We start from the raw sequence: 23,700 nt of genomic DNA on the forward strand, positions 1-23,700 counted from the left end.
TTAAATTAGTCTAGCATTTCTCAAATTCAACCAGAGGAATATTTTTATTGTGGTTGAGTTTATTATCCTCACTACACTTGTTAACATTTGGGAAGCACTGGCCCAGTTTTTCTAACATAGAATAAAATCATTCTCACCCCATCTGAAAGAGCATATACTCTTCTTATTTTACATGTATCATACAACACAATCTTGCTGAGATATAATAGAGAATATCTCTGAATGCTCAAAAAGCTAATGCTGCCCACAACAATTACTAAAGATGAAGTTCAACTCCATCAGGTCATGAAACACACCCTCCAGTTAAAAACATTATTTCCAGCCAGAGCCAGAAAGACTCTCTAAAGCTACCTCCTTTTGAACTCCCATGAGCCTGTCCAAGGAATATACAAACCTAATTGATCAAAATTACTTCTTTCAGTTGGTATTTCTGTAACTGAAAGGGTTTTATCACTGCATAAGATGTAGAGCTTAAATATTACATATTCATAAACATATGTGACTATTCATTCCATTTTTAAAAATTAATCTTATTTCTCTATCATTCTTGCAACTATGGTAAGTATGTCTATTTGTCTGTTTCTGAGTGAAAGAAAATAAGGGTTAGTGGACTAATAGTAAACAAAAGCATTAAAATGTATCAAGAATTGCCCCACCTGTTTTATAGGTAGTAGCTCCCACCCAACAGCCTTGAGCTTTAAGGACAATTATTATTCTCATTTGAGAGCCCAGGTTCCAACCAATAGCATACTTTTCACTATTGTGGTAAGTTTAAGTGGAATAAGCATTTCAGCTCTCAGCAAACATTTTACAAACATTATCTCCTTTGCTACTCATTTAAAAAAAAGTAATTGTAAGGTAGGTATTAGTCCTCTTGTTTTGCAAGCGAAGAAATAGAGGAAGATACGTAACTTGCCCAAGATCACAAAGCCAGGAAATGAATCCAAAACAAACATTACGCAGGCCTGTTTCTGCTAAGCACTTTGCGTCCTTTGGGTCTTCCGGGAGAGCCTTCAGGCTCGCTCGCTCCCAGAACTGTGGGGCAGCTGAGAAGCGCTCCCTAATCTCTGAGCTACTTGTCCTTTGTGGTTTTGCTCTGCTAAAACATGAGGAGAGACAGTTGAGAATAACAATTATGTGGATGCCTGGAAATCCGCAGCAGGTAAAAATGACCTGTACTAATAATGTATTTATTAAACAGAAAAAGGTCTCTTCCTGCCTTTCTAGCTGGAGTTTTCTTGCATAAATTAACTTTGCTTAACCTTCTTCTAGTGTTCACAGGTATTTAGTAATGTGTCATGTCTGTGCAGCCAATAGTAATATAAGATTAAAAATAATAATCAGGGAAAAAAGGAAGTTGCGGAAATAGTTGTAAAAATGTTAAGATTTTTCCATTGATTTTATATTGAAGCAACGTAATAACACTTGACTGTTTAATTGCTGGAAGGTGTATTGTCAGTAATTTGTTCCTAAATCTAGTACAGAATTTAACCAAAGGAAAGTCTGTGTGGTAAAAAGAAACAGAATTTTTTTTTACGTTTTATCGTTTTATGTAAGAAGCATTACATAATGCTTAAGGAACTCTTATTTTTATTTTTCTTACCTTAATCTAATTTCTCACAGCAATGCTATACCAGAAAAATATAACATTTTAGTTTACTTCTTAAGCTGCTGCCTCCTCTGTAAGTAATATTTTGGTGACCTTAAATATCATATCTAATTATAAAAACCAAGAAAATGAAATGTTTATCTGTAAAACTGAACTAACTCAAAACCAGTATTTTCCTATCTCTATATAAACTGGTTATGAATACTTTAAATTCCACCACTCACTTGCGTTTTGAACTCTATCAATGTACTCGGCTCTCTACATACATATTTATCACAACTACTGTATAAAATAGTCTTACAGTATTGATAAAATGAGAAAATCCCCAGTGGTCTCTCAACGATAGCCAAATTATCTTCTGAGGCTTAGGATAACAGTAATAGCAATAACACCACCACTAAATAGATAATATTTCTTTATTGTGCTAGGCATGGTGTTAATTTAGTTTAATTTTCACAACTCTACTGGAAAAATATTATGATTATTGTCATTATCACTCTTATTATTATTGACAGAGAGGAATATGAGTTGCTGGTTATGCAGCAAGCAGGGGTGGAACTAAGAATTGTAGCCGAGCATTTCAACCTCAGAGCTAGAGCTTTTAACCACTATTATATACTACACCCAGGAAGCACAAAGGAAAGCCTTGACCTTGATATTTTCCTTGTTTATACTTCCCTCTTTGTGTTGTCAGAGCAGATTGGTTTTCCAGGGAAATTTTAGATCTCACCAGACTTTCTGGAAGAACTTCAGACTAAGACGCTTTGACACCATGCCATATCAAACCTAGCTCCCAAGAGCCATTCCAGTTTAAAGTCGCATCCCAGAGCTTCCCAGGAGCTGTCTTAGAGGGGAAGAAAACCATCAGTCAGTCACCTGAAGGTCTCTAACACTGCACAGCTATTCTCAAGAGCCAGAACTTTGCCCAGTGTGTTTCAGCCCCTCTCTTGGGAACAGAAGGTCACCCCACTGGCTTAGAAAGTTAAAAACAAGCTCTTAGTCAAGTGATGGATGTGGCATCATTGCACAAGATGTTTCCTGAGTAATGTCATCCTGTTCTTGGGTTCTTTAAAAGGAAATTAAAAGAAATGGAACAAATTCTGGGACTCACACTAGCAGGCAATCTGTATATTGACTATATTCATGCTGAACAACAGAAGTTTAAGGTGAATTGAAAATATCCTAAAGCCATGAACCAGAAACATCTTGCAACGATGATAATCTTTTCAGTGAGCCTAAGAAGAAAGGGCTAAAAATCAATGAGAAGTGGGGAGAAAGGAAGGAGGTAAAGGAGGGAGGAAAGGAAAAACAGAGAGGGAAGGAGAGATGCAACAAGTCAAATGAAAGACTTGTAAAATTCAAGTCCCATAGTCCCACTACAGAATCAACTTGTAGTTCTGCTATTTTTCACATTAGCTGAAAATTTTGTCTGGTCCTGGAGTGCATAATATGTGAATATGACTGATGTGATGACGTGCACTATCAAAAATAGATGTGACTGTTTTTTTTCTAAATGACATTTTAGTGATTTATGTGAATCTGTTTTAATGCATTTATAGATTGATAAATCAAATTTAGATATGTGAACTGAATTTTTACTTCCATGTGATTCCACCATTAGAAAATTATGTTTTTCTTAGAACTCAATAAAATATGGGTGGGGGGTGTAGATGTATGTGTTTTCTACACAGTTTCTTATCCCTTTATATGTGTACATTCTGGGTGGTTGTGTTTTGGGCCACATTCAACATGCATGAACATATGTAATTAAATGTTTGTATATTAATTTATACTTGTAAATAAAATAGAAGGGGTTGTTATTTAATGAAATTCAAATTTCATATTTTTATAAAGTGAAAAATGGCCCTCTTGAGTATCCTGTTACATAACAGATATTAAAAACTCATCTGTTTAATTAATTAATGTAAATTAATTCATCTTTTCATCTTTTCTTGTGTCATGTTTAACTGACAGAAAATACCTGATTTCTAAGTTGAACATGATCTCAGATATTTAAAATTACTGCCTCTTCTTTTCCCTTTCAATGAACTGAGAGAATCAAGATGCCTATTATAATGAAAACAGTTTTTATAAATGGGGTTTTTAATTTTTATGAGAAAAACATGAGTATTATGCAAAGGAATTATTAATATATAATTTTATACTTGAAATCCTCAGTAATTAAAATTAAATCTTCTTCTTAAAGGTTAATGATTGATTTGTCTTTAAAGCCAAACATCAAACAAGTAAAAGAACACTCTAAATAGTCTAGAACCAAGTGAGGCAGGGAGAGAAATGAGGTGAAGGGCAGGCTGAAGCAAGTTTATATAGGGCCTGACAGGCCAAAGTCAGTGGTATGGACTTTTATTCTAAGTAAAAGTTTAAGGAGGCCATAGAATGCATTTTTTAAGTCATGTTTATTGTGATATACTTTACTTCATATGTATATAATTTTGGATAGAAGCTCACAGACTCTATAGTTAACATGTACAACTTTCAGACTTATAGGGAAGTACTTTGTGGCACTGGGTTTATTCTCTTATTTTTTCCTAGGAAATAACTAGCACATTCTATGGAATTGAGTCTCACTCTTTCTTTCCCTCCCTCCCTCTCTCTCTCTCTCTCTTTCTCTAACATATGTATATTTCTTTATACATAATGTACATAATTATATATAATTAAATATAATCATACAGAATACGTATCTATTACATTCATTATGTGGCAGTTATATACATATAAATATCACATGTATGAATGTAATAAAATTCACCTCTTTCATGTACATAACAGTTTGATGATCATAAACAAATGTATAAAGTTGTGTAACTACCACAATCAAGAAATAGATGATCAAAAAGACCATCACCCCAAAACGTTCCATTGTGTAGCAGCCACTGATTTAACTTTTGCCCCCACAGTTTTTTCCAGGCTTCATATAAATGGAATCATGTAGCCTTTGGTGTCTTGCTTCCGCTCAGCATAAAGCCTTTCAGATGCATCCATGTTGTTGTATGTATCAGTAGTTCATCATTGTTGAAACAATTCCATTACATGAATGTACTATTTGCTTATCCATTCACTGGCTGATGAACATTTGATTTGTTTCCTGTTTAGCCATTATGAATAAAGCTATGGAGGCTTTTAAAGAGAGTGTGACATGATCTGAAACTTTTTTAAAAAACTCTTTCTGGCCCCTGTATGGATTTTAGTGTGTCTAAAGCAGGAGGCCAGAGGCGGGGAAGTTGCACAGTAGCCCAGATGACAGAAGATGGGGCTGATTCACGTGGAGATGTAAAGAAATCAGTAGAACCATTATACTGGCTTTGAAAGCAAGTGTAGAGCATTTGCAGTAATGAAAAAGCGAGTGAAATAAAAAATGCCTCCTTAATTTTTGTCTAGAGCAACTAGATTATTGTGCACCTCTTCATTTCCAATTACCTATCTCCATATCACTTTAGCATACCCGCTCTGTGGGCATCCATTAGTAAAATTAAATTTGGGACATCAAAAATTTGAAAATAGAGAAGTTTCTATGAAATCAACAATCCATCATCCAGTCCCTTAAAACAAATCTTTTGTGACAGACAGGAAACTTCTAAGGTATTGTAATAAGTCTCTACACCACTATCTTTCAACAAAACACAATTTAATTTCTCTTCAGAGTTTACACTTGGAACACTTAGATTACATCAGATAATTTGGGAAATTTTTTAATCCAGTCACACATTTACACTTAAATATTAAGAAAAATACTAGAACTGTGAGAGCCTTGCTCACACCAGGATGCCTGAGGCAGCAGGTCATTCTGTGAAAGACTATTCCTGAGGTGGTTCCAATTCCATAGAATGAATTGTGTCCCCCTAGAAAAATTAGGAGAATAAGCCCATTCTTATGAAGTGCCTCCTTTTAACTCTGAGAACTGTACACTTGTACTGTGCAATCTATAAGAAGCTTCTATCCTATATCTTTTTCTACTTCTATCAATAGTTATTGTGGACTGGATTACTTTTACTCTGTCCTTGATAATCACAGAAGTTGAGCCCATTAAGTAGAGAATTACATTTTGGTTTTTCTAATATCTGATATGCATGATCATGTAAAAGTGATATTGTTCACTCGTCACCTCCCTTTATATCCAGACCATCTCTTCCCTTTGAGCTGCAAAACACAGTCTCTGTGCTTAAACTCTTAGAAAGCATTTTGGGTAAGTTCTACTTTCTCTGTACCTGAAGACATATAAACATAGAATAAATTACCAGCAGTGAGGACTGACCTTCACCTCCAACATCTCATGGGGAGATAAAAATATACTTTTACTTAATTTTGAAGCCACATTACTTCCATATTTCTTGAAAGGCTTAATTCTAAAGATTCATATTTCTCCTGATTTTCAGGTTACAGATTTTTTGTCTGCCTCTCTTCTCTTCCTTTTTCTATTTTAACAAAAGAATCCAGAAGTTGAAAATCACATGATAATATTCGGTGAAACTTCATAGGTAGCTTTATAGTGCGGCGGTCTCATTTTGAGTTATAGTGTGAATGATGTGTTAGAATACACACATACACCACTCAATATTATGACCTACTAAGTGAATACATATAAATGTGTGAATATCAGTGACCATTGGCATCACATTGATAAAAATATCTTATTCAGCTGCTCATTTTGTTGATTACAGTACAATGTCAGGTTTTAAGAGGGAGAACTATTGCTAGATTTTTCTACGTGTATATGATTTTCTCAAGTTTTGCATTTCCATACCATATTGCCTAACTCAAATTATAATACTGAAGTTAATTCTCATAATAAAAAAGAAAAAACTCCATTGTGCTTTTGGAATCAAAAAGTAATAACAGGTAGTATTTGTTGTCTTCCCCTATTGTTGATATTGGCTTTAAAGCTAATGACAATAAAAATCTTAGGCACTCCCATGCTATGGAGCACCTTAGTGATGAAATTGTTTTGTTAAGTTTTCATTGTTTTAACAAGAATTTACTAGGTGCCTGTACCGCACACTGTTGGGCATTGAGAACACAGAGATAAACAAAATACCCTGTCCTCCACAGTTCATTTTGTAGGAAGGAAACATTACTCCATAATGAACATAAGTTGGTTCATAACTAATAGTATCAAAAAACTATGCAAATACCTACACATATGGTGAATATTTATGTAAACACACACACATATACCATCCCAAACTTCACCAAAATCCATATCCTTGCTACTTCACCCTTTTACTTACCAAACATTTGAAAGACTGTCCCACTGTCATATAACACACATGCTTTATATAAATAAAGCAACCACTTCATAAATTTTTAATTTGAAATTACACTACTTTTATTACACATCATACATTTCATAAATGTAGTTCAGCACACATATTATTGTAATACACTTTAATCTGTGAAAACTTCATGACTTCAGGCAGTTTTTCATTTTCTCTCTTAGTTTTAGTTACTTACCTGTAACGTGGGTCAATAACACCCGACTCATTGGTTAATTGTCAGGATTTAGAATAAACTGAGTAAAATGGTAGTTATTTCCATCAGCAGCAACTGTGTTGTCTCTACTAATAAACCTGTGCTACAATTTTTGTTGTCAACAATCAGAATCAGTCAGCTAACTGGGTTGCTGGAATTTGGAATTCAGCTCTGCCACTGAACAGCAATATTTTACTCTGAGAACATGAATATGTTAGGGGAATTTTCCTTTGTAATCCCTGATCATTTTACACTGACATACAGTAGAATCCTTTCATTACACATAGTAAAAAAACATTTGATTTGCTTCTAGAGTTGGTATAAAGCCCTGGAAATACAAAGACATATTAGAGAAAAGCTCTGTCAAGGGGTAAATTCTTGAAAGGAAAAATACATTGGTATACAGCTAATGGCAAGGCAAGGTGAGGTGTGCTATAAGAGAAATATGTACAGGTTATTATGACAGGGAGAAAAGTGACAAAATTTTATGAAAAATGGTTAGAAAAGGCTCTATTGAGCTTTACATCCAAGCCTTTGTAATAAATCATTTCATAATACTGATCCATTTTGTTCAATGTATTTGGGGAAAAACTGTATTTATTTTTGATATATATAAAAATATTGGGGAAAAAACATATTCCAAATGCTGTATGTTTTCCATATTAAGTAGGGCATTTTTCTCCCATTTTATGCTAGACATTGCACAAAGGTGATAGAAATACAGTGCATATTAAGAAATAAATGTGTATTAATGCAGCTGGTATCTGTGCTCACTGATACACACATCAGCATGAAAACTTTCTCATAGAAGTCTTCCTGGCCAATCTAATTGTATCTTTTAACTACCCTCTAATTAGCCCACATTATGTTCCTCATAGAATTCAACACTAACTGAAATTATATTGTTTGTTTTGGTCTGTCTCCCAAACTAGAATGTAAACTTAAGGCAGGCAGGAATTTATGGTTCCCTGCTGTGTCCTCAGTGCTGAGAATCCTGCCTGACACCTAATTGGAGCCCATGAAATTTGCATTAAGTGGATAAGTAACACATACAGAAATACTTACATGTATTAGCCCATAATCCCACAAGAACTAGCCTCATTCTGGCCAGCCATTAAAGTTTTGAATGTATTGGGTTTCCAAAAAAACTTGCAAATTTAGGTGCCAAGTATAAATGACTCAAAAATGCATAACTGAATGTATTCCATGAATTCTACTGACAAATAAATATGAATCTTTTCTCCTCTTTACCATGACTCTCATGTGCATCTTTTCCATCTATTTAAACTATTTAAAAATAGTTCTTTTTAAAGCCACAGCAAATATGTCAATGGTCTGTGAAACTTGCATATGGATATGAGAATATTTCTTTTTTTTATTAAGGTATCATTGATATACACTCTTATGAAGATTCCACAGGAAAAACATGTGGTTATCACATTCACCCATATTATCAAGTCCCCCCCAATGCCCCATTGAAGTCACTGTCCATCAGTGTAGTAAGATGCCAGAGTCACTACTTGTCTTCTCTGTGCTACACTGACTTCCCCATGACCCCACACACACACACACCATGTGCACCAATCATAATACCCCTCAATCCCCTTCTCCCTCCATCCCCACCCTCCCCCACCCCTCCCCTTTGGTAACCGCTAGTCCCTTCTTGAAGTCTTTGAGTCTGCTGCTGTTTTGTTCCTTCAGTTTTGCTTCATTGTTACGCTCTGCAAATAAGGGAAATCATTTGGTACTTGTCTGTGAGAATATTTCTTAAACTCTACTTCACAACTAAATTTATGTTTTATTTAGTGGTTGAAAAATCCAGCTAAATTGAAATTATAATCGCATATTTACCCATATGTTAATTATACTGCAATAATATCAAAGCCTAAAACATGGGTAGATTTTTTTTATCACATCTCTCATTTAGACACATTTTTTTCCCACCCAGCCCCCAGGAAAATATTCATGAGGTAAAACTGGCAATACAAAAATAATTATTTGAAAAACATTATATGAGGTGAGTTGTTGCTTCTCTACTGGATGCCAGTTTAAATTGAGCTAATTTGTTTTACCAGTAGCTTAAGAAAACCCCAGCACAGCGGCACGACAATTATATCCAGGTGCAAGGACTTAATTCAACAAATTCTAGGTGGATCCTTCCAGTCTGCTCAGTGGGCCCCATTCTCAGCTGTGGCTAAGAACAGGTGCCTTGAAAAGCCTCTGTAAACACGATCCAGTTAGTCCTTAAATAGAGATGTTGAAATGTTTCCAAAAAATATAAAATAATGAATGTGATATTCTTATATCTCAATATACACATTGTTGAAGAAAATGGCATGGTAGGAATTATCTTAAATATGTGAACAAGATAAGGAAAGTAATTTATTCCTTTGTATTATTTTCTTTCATATACAAGGTATACATAGATTTAAAGATAATAAATGTTCACATAAATTTTAAGAGAATTTGTAATATACATTTATTACATGTTATATACTTTATATTATATAGTATCAGTTATTAATATATTATGTTTATAAATGTTATTATAAGCATGTATTTAGTGTGTGTTCACACACACACACACACACACACACACACACACACACACACACACACACACACACACACACACACACACACACACACACACACACACACACACACACACACACACACACACACACACACACACACACACACACACACACACACACACACACACACACACCTAAACCATTGCCCCAGGCAATTTCACTATGGATTCAGCGAGACCAAGGAATGACAATGGAACGTTCTTGGGGTGAAAGGGTTTATACCCAACTTCATTCCCACAGTGGCAGGTTAATCATTAGAAGCAAGTCTGCATGCAGCAAACTGGTCTCTGCCTCTGGGCCTCTTTACCCCCACAGCCCTCTCAGTCTCTGTCCTCGGTGCTGCCACCACTCCAGCCTCTGCTCTCCTGCAGCCTTGCAGCCCAGAGCATTGGGCAGAGCTCTTTATATAGAGTCAATAACAACATATTGCCCACACGTGTGTAGTGAGCAAGCCGACCAAGGCCAGGTGAGAATCCTGCCCATAGGAACCTTCACTTTCTGTACACCAATACACATGCAGCAAGTAGTTTCTGAAAGGAATGTCAGGTGACAGGAATGAGCCTCTCAATAATAAATAAACTTGCCCAAGTTCAGAAGCAGCTTAGCAGGAGAGACAAGATTATAACGTAAGTGCCCACAACTTCCCTTTTTTAAAGTCATGAACTTTTTTAATAAAATAAATTTATTTTTTAAGTTACTTTCTTTAAATCATATTAAGCAGAAAAACAAAAGCATTTTTTAATATCAGGGCTAGAAACAAATAACCATATAATGAGTATTTTATTTTTCCAAAAAACTTCTAGATAATAATTTCCTCAGAATCTGTTGTTTGTTTTTTTCACTCATTACTGAGAGCAGTAAACAATTTCTAGCAATATTGTAGCAAACTGCCTTTATTTAATTGCTAAAATACTTACAGATGTGTAAGCATATACTACACATAATTAAAATTTATTGCCAATTATTAGTATAGAGAGACTAGAAACTAAGTGTTCTCTATGTACAGCACTATAATCTTCAGTTCACCAATGTTGCTAAATCTAAATAAATTAATAGATAACTATCAAGATGATTTCACAACACCCAAAAAGAAAACAACCCAATTAAAAAATGGTAGAGGATCTGAACAGACAGTTCTCCAGAGAAGAAATTCAGATGGCCAACAGGAACATGAAAAGATGCTCCACATCACTAATCATCAGGGAAATACAAATTAAAACCACAATGAGATATCACCTCACACCAGTTAGGATGGCCACCATTGAAATAACAAGGAACAAGAAATGCTGGCGAGGATGTAGAGAAAGAGAAAACCTCCTACACTGTTGGCGGGAATATAAATTAGTTTAACCATTGTGGAAAGCAATATGGAGGTTCCTTAAAAAAATTAAAAATAGAAATACCATCTGACCCAGGAATTCCACTCCTAGGAATTTACCCAAAGAAAACAAGATCCCAGATTCAAAAAGACACATGCACCTCTATGTTTATCACAACACTATTTACAAGAGCCAAGACATGGGAGCAACATAAGTGTCCATCAATAGATGAATGGATAATGAAGATGTGGTACATATCCACAATGGAGTATTATTCAGCCATAAGATGAAAACAAATCCTACCATTTGCAATAACACAGATTGAGCTGGAGGGTATTATGCTCAGTGAAATAAGCCAGGCAGAGAAAGACAAGTACCAAATGATTTCCCTCATTTGTGGAGTATAACAACAAAGCAAAAACTGAAGGAAAAAAACAGCCGCAGAGTCACAGACTCCAAGAAGGAACTAGCGGTTACCGAAGGGAAAGGGGTTGGGGAAGGTGGGTGGGAAGGGAGGGAGAAGGAGATCAAGGGGTATTACGATTAGCACACATAATGTAGGGTGAGCACAGGGAAGGCAGTATAGTACAGAGAAGACAAGTAGTGGCTCTATAGCATCTTACTACACTGATGGACAGTGACTGCAAAGGGGTGTGTGAGGGGGACTTGATAATATGGGTGAATGTATTTCTTACCAATGTGTTTCAGCCCCAGACAAGTTCACTATGGATTCAGTGAGACCAAAAAAACAACATTGGAACATTCTTGGGGTGAAAGGGTTTATACCCGACTTTATTTCCATGGTGGCAGGTCAATCACTAGAATCCCATCCATGCAGAGCGAGTCTGCATGCAGCAAGCTGGTCTCTGCCTCTGGGCCTCTCCACCCCCACAGCCATCTCAGACTCTGTCTTTGGCACTGTCATCACTCCAGTCTCTACTCTCCTGAAGCATGCAGCCTTGCAGCCCTGCAGCTGTGCAGTAGCCATGCCACTGTGTTGCCCAGAGCACTGGGAGGAGCTCTTCACATTGTCAGTAACAACGTATTGCTCACAAGTGTGTACTGAGCCAGCGGACCAGGACCAGGTGAGAATCCTGGCCAGAGGAACCTTCATTTTATCCACAATGTAGTAACCACAATGTGTGCTCATATGAAACCTTTATAAGATTGTATATCAATGATATGTTAATGTTATTAATTAATTAATTAATTGCTGGGCAATTCCAACAAATATTTGTGGAACTCTGTAAAAAAAATAATTTTACACAGAAAGGCATGAGATAGTTATTTTAGCAACTCTGTCATTTCTTATTTTACCAAGAGTTTTCTATCAAAGTCAATTTTTTAAAACCTTAATTTTTTCTTTAAAGCTTCTGATAAATTCCATATTTCTTATTTTAATATATTTTGTTTTTATTATATTATTAATTATTAAAATAAGGCCACAAGGCTTTATTTCTTTTTTTTCTTTTCCTTTTTTTATTTTGTTATCATTAATCTACAATTACATTAAGAACATTATGTTTACTAGGCTCTCCCCTACCCCAAGTCCCCCCAACAAACCCCATTACAGTCACTGTCCATAAGCATAGTAAGATGTTGTACAATCACTACTTGTCTTCTTTCTGTAGCAAAGCCCTCCCCTTTCCCCCACCACCCACATTATACATGCTAATCATAATACCCCCTTTCTTCTTCCCCACCCTTATCCCTCCCTACCCACCCATCCTCCCCAGTCTCTTTCCCTGTGGTAACTGTTAGTCCATTCTTGGGTTCTGTGATTCTGCTGCTGTTTTGTTTCTTCAGTTTTTCTTTTGTTCTTATACTCCACAGATGAGTGAAATCATTTGGTATTTGTCTTTCTCTGCTTGGCTTATTTCAATGAGCATAATACCTTCTAGCTCCATCCATGTTGTTGCAAATGGTAGGATTTGTTTTCTTCTTATGGCTGAATAATATTCCATTGTGTATATGTACCACTTCTTCTTTATCCATTCATCTACTGATGGACACTTAGGTGTTTCCATTTCTTGGCTATTGTAAATAGTGCTGCGATAAACATAGGGGTGCATCTGCCTTTTTCAAACTGGAGTGCTGCAATCTCAGGGTAAATTCCTAGAAGTGGAATTCCTGGGTCAAATGGTAAGTCTATTTTGAGCATTTTGAGGAACCTCCATATTGCTTTCCACAATGGTTGAACTAATTTACATTCCCACCAGCAGTATAGGAGGGTTCCCCTTTCTCCACAACCTCACCAACATTTGTTGTTGTTTGTCTTTTGGATGGTAGCCATCCTTACTGGTGTGAGGTGATATCTCATTGTGGTTTTTATTTACATTTCTCTGATAACTAGCGATGTGGAGCATCTTTTCATGTGTCTGTTGGCCATCTAAACTTCTTATTTAGAGAACTGTCTGTTCAGCAACTCTGCCCATTTTTTAATTTGATTATTTGATTTTCGTTTGTTGAGGTGCGTGAGCTCTTTATATATTTTGGGTGTCAAGCCTTTATTAGATCTGTCAGTTATAAATATATTCTCCCATACTGTAGGGTACCTTTTTGTTCTATTGATGGTGTCCTTTGCTGTATGTAAGGTTTTCAGCTTGATATAGTCCCACTTGTTCATTTTTGCTTTTGTTTTCCTTGCCCAAGGAGATATGTTCATGAGGAAGTCACTAATGTTTATGTCCAAGAGATTTTTGTCTATGTATTTTTCTAAGAGTTTTATGGTTTCGTGACTTACATTCAGTTCTTTGATCCATTCTGAATTTATATTTGTGTATGGGGTTAGACAGTGATCCAGTTTCATTCTCTTACATGTAGCTGTCCAGTTTTGCCAGCACCATCTGTTGAAGAGACTGTCATTTCCTCATTGTATGTCCATGGCTCCTTTATCGAATATTAATTTACCATATATGTTTGGGTTAATGTCTGGAGTCTCTAATCTGTTCCACTGGTCTGTGGCTCTGTTCTTGTGCAAGTACCAAATTGTCTTGATTACTATGGCTTTGTAGTAGAGCTTGAAGGTGGGTAGTGAGATCCCCACCACTTTACTCTTCATTCTCAGGATTGCTTTGGCTATTCAGGGTCTTTGGTGTTTCCATATGAATTTTTGAACTATTTGTTCCAGTTCCTAGAAGAATGTTGTTGGTAATTTGATAGGGATTGCATCAAATCTGTATATTCCTTTGGGCAGGATGGCTATTTTGATGATATTAATTCTTCTTAGCCAAGAGCATGGGATGAGTTTCCATTTGTTAGTGTCCTCTTTAATTTTTCTTAATAGTGTCTTACAGTTTTCAGGGTAAAGGTCTTTCACTTCTTTGGTTAGGTTTATTCCTAGGTATTTTATTCTTTTTGACGCAATTGTGAATGGAGTTGTTTTCCTGATTTCTCTTTGTATTGGTTCATTGTTAGTGCATAGGAAAGCCACAGATTTCTGTGTGTTAATTTTGTATCCTGCAACTTTACTGTATTCTGATATCAGTTCTAGTAGTTTTGGAGTGGAGTCTTTAGGGTTTTTTATGTACAATATCTTGTCATCTGCAAATAGTGACAGTTTAACTTCTTCTTTACCAATCTGGATTCCTTGTATTTCTTTGTTTTGTCTAATTGCCGTGGCTAGAACCTCCAGTATTATGTTAAATAACAGTGGGGAGAATGGGCATCCCTGTCTAGTTCCCGATCTCAGAGGAAAAGCTTTCAGCTTCTCGCTGTTCAGTATGATGTTGGCTGTGGGTTTATCATATATGGCGTTTATTATGTTGAGGTACCTGCCCTCTATACCCATTTTGCTGAGAGTTTTTATTATGAATGGATGTTGAATTTTGTCTAATGATTTTTCAGTATCTATGGAGATGATGATGTGATTTTTGTCTTTTTTTTTGTTTATGTGGTGGATGCTTTTGATGGATTTTCTAATGTTGTACCATCTTTGCATCCCTGGGATGAATCCCACTTGTTCGTGGTGTATGATCCTTTTGATATATTTTTTAATTCGGTTTGCTAATATTTTATTGGGTATTTTTGCATCTATGTTCATCAGGGATATTGGTCTGTAAGTTTCTTTTTTGGTGGGGTCTTTGCCTGGTTTTGGTATTAGGGAGATGTTGGCTTCATAGAATGAGTTTGGGAGTATTCCCTCCTCTTCTATTTTTTGGAAAACGTTAAGGAGAATAGGTATTATGTCTTCTCTGTATGTCTGATAAAATTCTGAGGTAAATCCGTCTGGCCCTGGGGTTTTTTTTCTTGGGTAGTTTTTTTATTACTGCTTCAATTTCTTTGCTGGTAATTGGTTTGCTTAGATTTTGTGTTTCTTCTTGGTCAGTCTTGGAAGGTTGTATTTTTCTAGGAAGTTGTCCATTTCTTCTAGGTCTTCCAGCTTCTTAGCATATAGGTTTTCATAGTAGTCTCTAATAATTCTTTGTATTTCTGTTGGGTCCGTCGTGATGTTTCCTTTCTCATTTCTGATTCTGTTGATGTGTGTTGATTCTCTTTTTCTCTTAATAAGTCTGGCTATAGGCTTATCTCTTTTGTTTATTTTCTCAAACAACCAGCTCTTGGTTTCATGTTTTTTTTCTATTGTATTATTCTTCTCAATTTTATTTATTTCTTCTCTGATCTTTATTATGTCCCTCCTTCTGCTGACTTTAGGCCTCATTTGTTCTTCTTTTTCAAATTTTGATAATTGTGACATTAGACTATTCATTTGGGTTTGTTCTTCCTTCCTTAAATATGCCTGGATTGCTATATACTTTCCTCTTAAGACTGCTTTTGCTGCGTCCCACAGAAGTTGGGGCTTTGTGTTGTTGTTGTCATTTATTTCCATATATTGCTGGATCTCCATTTTAATTTGGTTGTTGATCCATTGACTATTTAGAAGCGTGTTGTTAAGCCTCCATGTGTTTGTGAGCCTTTTTTTCTTTCTTTGTACAATTTATTTCTAGTTTTATACCTTTGTGGTTTGAAAAGTTGATTGTTAGGATTTCAATATTTTTGAATTTACTGAGGTTCTTTTTGTGGCCTGGTATGTGTTCTACTCTGGAGAATGTTCTATGTGCACTTGGGAAGAATGTGTATCCTGTTGCTTTTGGATGTAGAGTTCTTTAGATGTCTATTTGGTCCATCTGTTCTAGTGTGTTGTTCAGTGCCTGTGTGTCCTTACTTATTTTCTGCCCGGCGGATCTATCCTTTGGGGTGAGTGGTGTGTTGAAGTCTCCTAAAATGAATGCATTGCAGTCTATTTCCTCCTTTAGTTCTGTTAGTATTTGTTTCACATATGCTGGTGCTCCTCTGTTGGGTGCATATATATTTATAATGGTTATATCCTCTTGTTGGACTGAGCCCTTTATCATTATGTAATGTCCTTCTTTATCTCTTGTTATTTTCTTTGTTTTGAAGTCTATTTTGTCTGATACTAGTACTGCAACACCTGCTTTTTTCTCCCTATTGTTTCCATGAAATATCTTTTTCCATCCCTTGACTTTTAGTCTGTGCATGTCTTTGAGTTTGAGGTGAGTCTCTTGTAAGCAGCACATAGATGTGTCTTGTTTTTTTATCTATTCAGTGACTCTATGTCTTTTGATTGGTGCATTCAGTCCATTTATATTTAGGGTGATTATCGATAGGTATGTACTTTTGCCATTTCAGACTTTAGATTCGTGGTTACCAAAGGTTCCAGGTTACTTTCCTTACTCTCTAAGAGTCTAACTTAACTCACTTAGTATGCTGTTGCAAACACAATCTAAAGGTTCTTTTCTATTTCTCCTCCTTTTTCTTCTTCCTTCATTCTTCATATATTAGGTATCAAATTCTGTACTTTTTATCTATCCCTTGATTGACTTTGGGGATAGTCAATTTAATTTTTCATTTACCTCGCAATCAGCTGCTCCACCCTCCCTACCATGATTTTACTACCTCTGGTGACAGCTATCCAACCCTAGGAACACTTCCATCTATAGCAGTCCCTCCAAAATAGACTGAAGAGATGGTTTGTGGGAGGTAAACTCTCTCAGCTTTTGCTTATCTGGAAATTGTTTAATCCCTCCTTCAAATTTAAATGATAATCTTGCTTGATAAAGTAATCTTGGTTCCAGGCCCTTCTGCTTCATGGCATTTAATACATCATGCCACTCCCTTCTGGCCTGTGAGGTTTCTGCTGAGAAGTCTGATGTTAGTCTGATGGGTTTTCCTTTGTATGTGATCTTATTTCTGTCTCTGGCTGCTTTTAACAATCTGTCCTTATCCTTGATCTTTCCCATTTTAATTACTATGTGTCTTGCTGTTGTCTTCCTTGGGTCCCTTGTGTTGGGGGATCTGTGGATCTCCATGGCCTGAGAGACTATCTCCTTCCCCAGATTGGGACAGTTTTCAGCAACTACCTCCTCAAAGACACTTTCTATCCCTTTCTCTCTCTCTTCTTCTTCTGGTATCCCTAATGCGAATATTGTTCCACTTGGATTGGTCACACAGTTCTCTCAATATTCTTTCATTTTTAGAGATCCTTTTTTCTCTCTGTGCCTCAGCTTCTTCGTATTCCTCTTTTCAATTTCATTTATTGTCTCCTCCACCGTATCCAACCTGCTTTTAATACCCTCCATCATGTTCTTTAACGATTGGATCTCTGACCTGAATTCATTCCTGAGTTCTTGGATGTCTTTCCGTACCTCCATTAGGATGTTGATGATTTTTATTTTGAACTCCCTTTCAGGAAGAGTCATGAGGTCCATATCATTTAAATCTTTCTCAGGAATTGTATTAACAATTTTACTCTGGACAAGGTTCCTTTGGCATTTTATGTTTGTATATGGTGCCCTCTAGTGTCCAGAAGCTCTATTCTGGAGCTGCTGAGCCCCTGAAGCAATGTTGGGGGTTGCAAGGGAGCAGTAATGGTGCCTGGGTGTAGGAAAGAGCTGTTCCCCACCTTCTGGCTGCTGTGCCTGTCTCCACTGCCTGAGCCATGGGCCGGTCACACAGGTATAAGTTTTTGTCCCAGAGCAGCCAGATACAGATCCCTGCTTTCCACAAGCAGCCAGAATCCCTGTTTCCCCAGGAACTCTGCCTGTATTAACTTTCAAACCCAGTAGTCATGTGAGTCTCATGAAAGCACCATGAAATGTAGGTTTGTGCTCCCAGCGCAGATCTCCGGAGCTAGGTATTCAGCAGTCCCAGGCCTCCACTCCCTCCCTGCTCCATTTCTCTTCCTCCCACCAGTGAGCTGGTGTGGGGGAGGGGCTCGGGTCCCACGGAGCCACAGCTCCGGTATGTTACCCTGTTCGGTGAGGTCTGCTCTTTTCTCCAGTTATGTGCAGTCTGATGTCATCCTCTTTCCTCTTGCTCTCTAAGGATTAGTTGCACCAATTAAATTTTCTAATTGTATCCAGTTTTAGGAGGAAGCCTCTGTCTCTCCTCTCACACTGCCATCTTTAATCCCTCTCCAAGGCTTTATTTCTTTATTGAAGTATTGTTGACATACAATCTTTTTAAATTAAAGTATCATTGATATACAATCTTATTATGGTTTCACATAACACAGTTGTTACAACATTCACCCATATTATCAAGTCCTCACCCCCTTCACTGTGGGTACTGTCTAAGTTGATATACAATCTTATATTGGTTTCAAGTGTACAATATTCAACAGTTACCCATATTATTAAATCCTTACCCCCACTATGAGGTTACTATTTGACAACATAGGAAGATGCTACAGAATCATTGGCTATATTTCCCATTCTGTACTACTATCCCTGTAACCAACTTATATTATGATTGAGAATTTTTGTGCCCCTTTATCCCTCTCATCGTCCTTGACCATCCACCCCAACCCTTCCCCCATGGCTGGGGGATCAATGGAGGTTTTATGCTAAGTGAAATAAACCAGGTGGAGAAGGCTTTATTTCATTAAGACTAATCTGTCAATATTAACAGTTCTAGTTAAAGGTATGCCAACCAATTTGAATTGACTATTAGGTAGTGCTTATCAAATGTAATGTTAATAGTCTGGACATTTTGAAAAAATCAAAAGAGGATGCAAATAAAAAACTGTCAAAAATCTAAACCAAGTTCAGTCAGGCATACAAGACCAGCTCCCATGAACTGAAAGGAAAAACTAAAAACAGTCAGATCCTGAAACATCTTGAAGTTGTATAACAATTTTTCTAGTATTTTCCTAGTGCATCTTAAGAAAGACATGAATAAACTTTGATAGACTAAATTCTCCAGGGCAGAGATTTTAGATAATAGTAACCTAGCAATTTAATGGAGAAAATTGAAGTTGCTATTGCCAGGATCCTCACCTAAACCCTAACTACCTGATGATGTAACTGGACTGCTGCTACGCTACTGCTTCCACACCCCACACCCATAGTCAATAAGCTATTATTGTCTGAGTCGCTACATAAAGGGCTCTGTCCAGTGCTCTGCACAGAGGCAGAGAGGAAGAATTACAGACCTGCAGACTGTCGGATGCAGATGTAATTCTAGCACTTGGCTTATCACCAGGAGAACAAAGCTAGGTAATAAATTCTTTTACCCCGAGAATGTTCAACTGTCATTTCTCGGTCTCACTGAATCCACAGTGAACTTGCCAAGGGCTGAAACCCACTGGCAAGACAAATTTACATCCTTACTATGCCCAATTTCCTCATATGTAAAAATAAGTCATTTGAATATGATATTCAAATTATAATAGCAAGATGATAATTCCATAATAATATCCATCTCCAAATAATAAATCTAAACTCAAAGAATCAAGCTTTAGTTGTTTCTTTTTAAAACATTTAAGTTGTCATATAAAAAGCCAACTTCTTCTATAAGGAAGAAAAAATATTTGACAATGGAAACAATTTTTTTTTTGAGAGCATCTCTCATATTTATTGATCAAATGGTTGTTAACAACAATAAAATTCAGTATAGGGGGGTCAATGCTCAATGTACAATCATTAATCCATCTCAAGCTTAATTCTCGTCAGTCTCCAATCTTCTGAAGCATAATGAACAAATTCTTACATGGTGAACGAATTCTTACATAGTGAATAAATTCTTACATGGTGAACAGTACAAGGGCATTCATCACAGAAACTTTCGGTTTTGTTCACGCATTATGACCTATAAACAATCAGGTCAAATATGAATATTTGTTTGATTTTTGTACTTGATTTATATGTTGATCCCACATTTCTCCCTCTATTATTATTATTATTTTTATTTTTAATAAAATGCTGAAGTGGTAGGTAGATGCAAGATAAAGGTAGAAAACATAGTTTAGTGCTGTAAGAGGGCAAATGTAGATGATCAGATGATCAGGTGTGTGCCTATGGACTAAGTATTAATCCAGGCTAGACAAGGGCAGCAAGACATCCACGGATGCAGAAGATTTCTCTCAAAGCAGGGGGGGTTGAGGTTCTGAGCCTCACCTCTGTTGATCCCCAAATTCTCACCTGATGGCCCCCCTGTGACTGTGCCTATCTTAGGTTGTTCCTCCCTTGAGGAATCTTACCCGTCTCTGGCTAACCAGTCATCTTGACAATGGAAACAATTTAAAACAGCCTAGCAACATAGAGAACATATAAAAACAAAAATATGTTGCCAATCTTTTTTAGTAAACAAGTATTTCATGAACACTAATAGATGCTAAAAATCAAGGTACACCCTGATGAACTAAATGCAAAATCCCTTGAAAAAATGTTAACAAACTAAATTCAAAACTAAATCAAAAGGATCATCCATCATAACCAAGTGGGATTAATTGCAGGGATGTAAGGATGGTACAATATTTGTTAAATCAATCAATGTCATACACCATTAATAAAAAGAAGGATAAAAGCCACATAATCATCTCAATACTGAAAAGGCATTTGACAAAATTCAACATCCATTCATGATAAAAACTCTGAACAAAATGGGTATAGAGGGTATGTACCTCAACATAATAAAGGCCATATATTATAAACCCACAGCTAAGATCATACTCAATGGAGAAAAGCTAAAAGCTTTTCCACTAAGACTGGGAACAAAACAAGGATATCCAATCTCACCAGTTTTATTCAACATACTACTGGACATCCTAGTCATGGTAAACAGACAACACAAAGAGATAAAAGGCATCCAAATTGGTAAGGAAGAAGTTAAAGTCTCACTATTTGCAGATGACATGATATTATACATAGTAAATCCTAAAGAATCAACCCCAAAAAACTACTAGAACTAATAACTGAATTCAGCAAAGTTTCAGGATACAAAATTAATATGAAGAAATATGTTGCATTCCTATATACTAACAATAAATTAGCAGAAAGAGAAGTCAGGAAGACAACTCCATTTACAATTGCATCAAGAAGAATAAAATACCTAAGAATAAACCTAACCAAGGAGGTGAAAGACCTGTACTCTAAAAACTATAAGACGTTCATGAAAGAAATTAAAGGCCCAAATAAATTGAAATCTCTCCCACGCTCATGGATAGGAAGAATTAACATTGTCAAAATGACAATCCTGCCCAAAGCAATTTACAGATTCACTGCAACCCCTATCAAAATACCAACAGTATTTTTCAATGAACTAGAGCAAATAATCCTAAAATTCGTATGGAACCACAAAAGACCCTGAATAGCCAAAGCAATCTTGAGAAAGAAGAACAAAGCCAGGGGTATTATATTCCCTGACTTCAAGCTATACTACAAAGCTATGGTAATCAAAACAGTATGGTACTTGTACAAGAGCAGATCCATACATCAATGTAACAGAATACAGAGTCCACCTATAAACCCACATATACATATGATTCATTAATACATGATAAAGGAACCCTGAATATACAGTGGGGAAAAGACAGTCTGTTTAAAAACTGGTGCAGGGAAAACTGGACAGCAACACACAAGAGATTGAAAGTGGATTATTGTTTAACTCCATACACAAAAGTAAACTTGAAAAAGATCAAAAACCTATATGTAAGACATGAAATCATAAACCTCTTAGAAGGAAACAGGAAAACGTCTCTTGAGCATGACCAGTTTTGTTGTGGACACATCTCCTTGGGCAATGGAAACAAAATAAAAAATGAACAAGTGGGACTACATCAAACTGAAAAGCTTCTACACAGCAAAGGAGACAATCAGCAGAACAAAAAGGCAACAATGGGAGAATATATTCTTAAACAATTTGTTTAATAAGGGGTTGACATCCAGAATATATAAAGAACTCATACACCTCAACATCAAAAAACCACCTGCTTAAAAAATGGGGGAGGACCTAAACAGACTTTTTTTCCTAAGAAGAAATACAGGTAGCTAACAGGCACATGAAAAGATGCTCCACATCAGTAATCATCAAGGAAATGCACTTCTAAACCACAATACAATATCACTTCACACCAATTAGAATGGCCACTATCCAACAGACAAGAAATAACCAAGTGTTGATGAGGATGTGGAGAAATGGGAACCCTCCTACACTGTTAGTGGGAATGTAAATTGGTACAACTGCTGTGGAAAGCAGTATGGAGGTTCCTGAAAAACCTAAAAATAGAAGTACCATTTGACCCAGTAATTCCACTTCCAGGAACTTATCCAAAGAAAACAAAATTCTTCATTCAAAACGTATATGTACCCCTATGTTTTTCACTGCATTATTTACAATAGCCAAGATATGGAAGCAACCTAAGTGTCCATCAATAGATGAATGGATAAAGATGTGGTACATATATTATTCCACCATTAAAAAAAAGAATTCCTGATATTTGCAACAACATGGATGGATCTAGAGGGTATTATGCTCAGCGAAATAAGCCAGGCAGAGAAAGACAAATGCCATACAATTTCCCTTTTTCGTGGAATATTAAAACAAAGCAAAACAGAAGGAACAAAATAGCAGTAGACTCATGGAATCTAGTCATATTGTATGAAAATTGCATATACATCTATCACCATCCTCTATCCCAAGTTACAGTGGGTGATGTTATAGGAAAATTACTCTTTATTACTCTTTATTTTGAGAAACCCATGAGATAAATTGTTAAAAGTGCTAAGTGACCCAAAATTTCTTACACATAGATAAGTAGCAAGAAGCAACTGGGTGGGAGGTGGGGGGGCAGGAAACAAGCTCTCCTAGAGAAGGAAATATTGAAAGAAGAACAGAAAATTACTTTAACTTCTTAAAAATCAATAAAAATTATGCTGCCCATGTTAAGCTAAACGTGCTCCAAATACCTAAATGTCATACCTAAACATAAACACAGTATGTGTTCTATTCCTCACACCTTTACTTCTATATCCCACAGGGTGAAACTGTGAAACATTGCAAAAATAACAGTCTCTTGTAACTTATATGAACTAGTAATGGTGATGATAAAGTCATGGAATATGGTTTATCTACTGATTTTTATCACAGTTTAACAGTACAGCTTAATTTTAGCTTCAAAGAACATTGTTTTTAATTTCAGTTTTTTTCTGCTTATACTTCACAATAGATAATTACAAGTATAATCATTATTGGTCATTGGCCATTAATTTGTTTCAGCATATGTACCTCAGTGGGCAGTAATTAACACACAGCCTTCAATAAGATATCATTAACAAAATGAGAAGACCAGAGAAAATATGTTAATTACTATAAGTGCTCCATCAGTTCCTCCCTGGAATAAACAAGTCTAACAATTAAGATCACACTTACTTTTTGCCAGACTATA

The 23,700-nt window shown here is 36.2% G+C and overlaps 2 long non-coding RNA genes across 3 annotated transcripts in view; one reads left to right on the top strand and one right to left on the bottom strand.

Moving 5' to 3' along the window:
* Window positions 1-23,700, bottom strand: part of LOC140848221 (uncharacterized) — a 133,412-nt gene that overhangs the window by 38,088 nt on the left and 71,624 nt on the right. The window lies entirely within an intron of this gene.
* The window catches only part of LOC140848220 (uncharacterized), a 33,351-nt gene continuing 10,679 nt past the window's right edge, over window positions 1,029-23,700 (top strand). The window contains exon 1 of the long non-coding RNA XR_012128781.1: window positions 1,029-1,162. This is a non-coding gene — a long non-coding RNA (uncharacterized lncRNA). The remainder of the gene's footprint in view (window positions 1,163-23,700) is intronic.

This window comes from Manis javanica, chromosome 3, assembly GCF_040802235.1.
Source record: "Manis javanica isolate MJ-LG chromosome 3, MJ_LKY, whole genome shotgun sequence".
NCBI lineage: Eukaryota > Metazoa > Chordata > Mammalia > Pholidota > Manidae > Manis > Manis javanica.